Genomic DNA, 5,234 nt, shown 5'->3' with positions numbered 1-5,234 from the left:
GCATTTTGGTTATTCAGAAGAAGTTGTTTAAAGGTTTTTTAATACAATTGACCCCTGTGACCTTGAATATAATTGAAGGTCATTCATTTGAACAAACTTGGTAGCCCTTCACCCAAGCATGCTACTGGCCAAATATCATCTCCCTCGGCATTTTGGTTATTGAGAAGATGTTTAAAGTGTTTGACATATTTGACCCCTGTGACCTTGAAAATAGGTTAAGGTCATTCATTTTAACAAACTTTGTAGCCCTTCATCCCAGCTAGCTACTGGCCAAATATCATCACCCTGTGCATTTTGGTTATTCAGAACAAGTTGTTTAAAGGTTTTTTAATACAATTGACCCCTGTGACCTTGAATATAATTGAAGGTCATTCATTTGAAAAAACTTGGTAGCCCTTCACCCAAGCATGCTACTGGCCAAATATCATCACCCTGGGCATTTTGGTTATTCAGAAGAAGTTGTTTTAAGTTTTAAACATATTTGACCCCTGTGACCTTGAATATGCGTGAAGGTCATTCATTTGAACAAACTTTGTAGCCCTTCATCCCAGCTAGCTATTGGCCAAATATCATCACCCTGTGCATTTTGGTTATTGAGAAGAAGATGTTTAAAGTTTTTGACATATTCAACCCCTGTGACCTTGAAAATAGGTTAAGGTCATTAATTTTAACAAGCTTTGTAGCCCTTTATCCAAGTTTGCTTCTGGCTAAATATCGACACCCTAGGCCTTTCGGTTATTAAGAAGAAGTCGTTTAAAGTAAAATATTGACGACGGACGGACGGACGGACGACGGACGCCGCGCCACGGCATAAGCTCACTTGGCACTTCGTGCCAGGTGAGCTAAAAACAGTAACATGTCACTGATAATAATAGTTATATTAAAATGCCCACCCAAACTACGTACATGTAACAGATATATGGAGAGATCACGATTAGTTGGATCAGCTTCAGAAACGGTCATGTTCGCAGTAGGAAATTGATGTGAATACATGCATTTTATGCACATGCACATTACCATGTATTTTTAACTTAACACAGCATTTAAAAAAGCAGCACAACACACGCAAGTGATCCAGCTAACCCCATCATGTCCTAAAATAACCGGTGTTAGTCGGTCTAAGTTATAGACGGGCCAGGCGGGATCACATTAAAAGGCCTGGCAAAAGCGTGTTTTATGGTTTATATCTGAAGTAATTAATTATTTACTAACAAACATCACTGAATAAGTTCACAATTTTGTTGGAAACATTAAATTTCAAAAAAACAGCCAAAAATGTTGGTACGTGTGAACTTTTTTTTATTACATAGGCTAATTAATGGGTTGATTTCCAACTCATTTTACGCATAAAACCATTAATGGGGGTGTCGGTAATTAACCAAGCATAATAATACCCCTGCATAATATAAACTATAGACAATATTGACACTGATCCAACCTACCCGATCAAGCCAAAATATAGTTGAACCCAAACCATTAATTGAACAGTTATTAAATTTAAAGTTGGAAATTATTTGATGTTCCTATAACGCGTGTAAATTCAAATTAAGCACGTTACCCAAAAGACATGCGGACACTATTATGACTATTGCTTTCCATAGAAAATCAAATCAAATCAGCGGCATTTTTAAAAATGTCAAAATTTCCCCAAAAAGTGTTTTATCGACATATGCAGTAAAACTACTGATATGATATCATATTTTATTGATACAAAAAGAAAGTTTCATTTATAAATGATAATTTGATCGAGTGTAACTCAAAAATAAATTGCCGACAGCTTTTACAATTTTGGCAATTGTTATATTTTGTCAACGAAATTGGACATTTCATTGCATTTGTATAGCAGGTAAAATATTTTCTAATGATAATATAACACTTACCACTTGTTCCTCTCTGTCAGATTGTAGTTATGACCCCCGGGCCATCGTTGTTTATGTTCATATTGGCACCGCGGGCGTAGTATTAATGTATCGGCTACCTCCCTTGGTATGTATGGAACCCTCGTCAGCCATACAAAATTTACAGCACATGGCGGATTTTGTATTGCAAAATTAACCATGTCCCCTAAAAATATTTCTTAAAACTTTGTATATGTTGTTTATATATGTATTCTTATTAGATTGCGACATAAATAAACTCTTTTGCATTTATGTCACAACGAAATGTTAAATTGGCCGGACTATAGTTGCCTCCTTGATACATGCAGTGGGAAACAGCAGGTGTATTCTTTTCCCGATCCCCCACCTGCAGGGGTTCCTTAGGAGGGTCAATAACAACTACAGCACAGCATTCCGCCCGGTCACATTATACTGACCACGGGTGAACCATTTGTTGCCATTTACCTAGATGTTAAACGTTAAGCCAATAATATGAGAAATAACTATAAAGTCGTCATCAGATTTGTGCTATCACAAAGAGAAAAAACAACCAAAGCTGTCAACGAAGGTGGTGACAAGTATACCGCGCATACACGTAAATTGTAAAATGACAATGGAAATGGCATTCTCTGTATTGTGGTCAAATTTTGTATCGCAAAGCTTATTGATTTTTAATTACAGTCACGTATACGCTTCAGTTTCTACGCTTATTCCGTGTATTAACACCGAGAAGACTGCGGTTAGGATATTCCAATAAAATGATGCGGGAATAGGCAGAAAAAAGAAAGAATTTTACAGTGAATAGGCAAAATTGTAAGACGTATTTTTAGCCAACCATGGTTGGCTTTTTCAAATCGCCCTTCGTCTGTCTTTCGTCGTCAGTCGTCCGTCCTGAAACAATTCTTGTTATTGCTATTAGTCAGCAAGTGATGTTGGGATCTTTCTCTAACTTGACATGAAGGTTCCCATTGGTCCCTTGTTGTGCGTCTCTACATTTAGGGCGTAAAAATTGTACCTCCTGCCCCCGTTGCATGATCGTAAGAGGCGACTAAATTTGGGATCTTGTCTTCTTTCTCAACAATTTGCGTCCTAATAATGTCTTGTCAATGCTTCACTATTTGCCTTTAGTTTAGCGTTCGCCCTTGTGAGTAAGGCTTTAGGTTCTTTCCCCTGGCCGAGATATACCAGACTCTGTAAAAATAGTAGGTTATACTTCTTCTTAACGCTCAGCAATTTAGGAGTGGGACGACTGGGTCTCCCTTGTCAGTATAATGTGAATGGGTTGGGTGTCCTGCTTGGTGTCTTCGGCAGTATGTTTCAGTGAGGTAGCACTATAAAGTCGGCGTCAGTTCCGCGCTATCATAAGGAGACCAACACGAACATATCGCAGCCTCCGAAAACACACGCATACAATACACGCATGCATCTTGCATACAGGGGATGCCGGCCTTAAATGACCATAGCTGTTGATAGGACGTTAAACAATTCTTTGTTTGTTTGTTTGTTTGATTTTGTTTAACGTCCTATTAACAGCTAAGCTCATTTAAGGACGGCCTCCCCTGTGTGCATAGTGTATGTGTGTGTATTTTGGGACCAAACCAATCCTTTGTTGTGCATGTTTACATTTTGAGACTGATCGGACGAAACAAATGGCCGACAGGCTGCTATCTAGGATTTTAACAGTGAAGGAATGTTAGTGCCAATTCGTAGGAAGTACTTGAGGGATATTTCTCGTACGTGTCTGTTTACCTTTGTCTGTAGTTGTGCAAATTTACTTTTGAGACTGATTGAAAAATGTGTTCATATTCATGAGAGAAAGTGCTCCACATTTTCTGTTCGAATTATCCGTGGAAGAATTAAGGAATATGCTTTTGGTTTCTACGAGTGAATTTAGATAATTTGTTTTATTACGTTTATAACAATAGGTGCTTTGACAAACCCTCAATTTCAGATTTTGACATTTATCAGCAGTTTTCATGTATGACCTTATTTGTGTTTGGCTGACAGCACTACGTAATATAAATAAATTACGAGGGATGCTTCTCAGGGGGCTATATATCTTTAGAATCTGGAAGTTATCAATCAGACGTCCATAAAATAATCGTTCAGGGACAACCGGCAGGCTTCTTTTCTATAAATTAATCAACCGTCTTATTCCCATATGATATGACTTGGACATTATCGTAACCGTAAAAAGCAATTAGTGCGCAGCAATAAACAAACACAATCATGATAAACGAATTAATCCTGGAGTCTGGCCCCTCCTCTAGGGACCTAATTGCTGAGCCATAACTTTGAAACGGTTGAGATTCCCGTACCATAGCCGTATATACCATAGCTAGGTTTGGTTTGGTTTAGTTTTGTTTAAAGTCCTATTAACATATAAGGTCATTTAAAGACGTAATTTAACATTTGGTAACGGAGCTGACAACGACTATGACGCAAATTTTAAAGGAAAAGGTGCAGACTGTGCAGTTGTACACGCAACTATGCATGGACCTTACGACGTCAATTGCCGGGCTGAATTTAGATTTGTATGTGAATGTCGAGATCAAATATAAACTGGATGTTATATATAAACTGGATGTCATTAAATGCGTCATGTGCACGCTTTCACAAAGAGGCATGTCTTTTAATGAACTTAGCTGTTAATAGGACGTTAAACAAAATAAAACCAATCCAAACCTTATTACTAAAGCAGTTGCCGTGACGGCTGCTGTGGGCCATCCTTCTTAGCAGAAGACAAAGAAAGCCCCCATCTGTTCAGGGGTCATAAGTCGCCTTTTTAGGTCACCTGAGCTTTTCCGTCCATCGTCGTCCGTCGTGCGTAAACTTTTTACATTTTCAACTTCTTCTCAAGAAACAGTGGATGGAATTTTTTCAAACTTGGTCAGAATCATCCTTGGTAGATGAGGCTACAAAATTGTAAAATTAGGATTCCTACCCCAACACGTGGGGCCCCAAAGGGAAAATTAACCAATATTTCAAAATTCTTCTTCTCCAGACTGAAAGGTACTACAGTCATTTTCTCTGCATGGATGGAAAGATCATCAGGGGCTTTGTTTAAATTGTAAATATCAGGACCCCCAAACTATCCGTTCTCCCTTCGGGAGGGCGTCAAGTCAACTATAGATTATATAGGGAAACAATACTTTTGGGTATAATTTGAAAATTTTCTGAAGGAAAATATTCTTACTTGGCGAGACTTATCCTTGGATGAAAATGGTTTTAAATTGTAAAATTGGGATTCCTACCCCAATCCTAGGGGCCAGGGAATTGGGTATATTTTATTCATTTTCAGCAGACAATTATTCAAACTTGGTCAGAATCATCTTTGGTGGAGGGGGGGGGGGGGGG

The sequence above is a fragment of the Mizuhopecten yessoensis genome, unplaced genomic scaffold, assembly GCF_002113885.1.
Source record: "Mizuhopecten yessoensis strain PY_sf001 unplaced genomic scaffold, ASM211388v2 scaffold9423, whole genome shotgun sequence".
Classification (NCBI taxonomy): domain Eukaryota; kingdom Metazoa; phylum Mollusca; class Bivalvia; order Pectinida; family Pectinidae; genus Mizuhopecten; species Mizuhopecten yessoensis.
Note: the sequence above shows the minus strand (reverse complement) of the source record.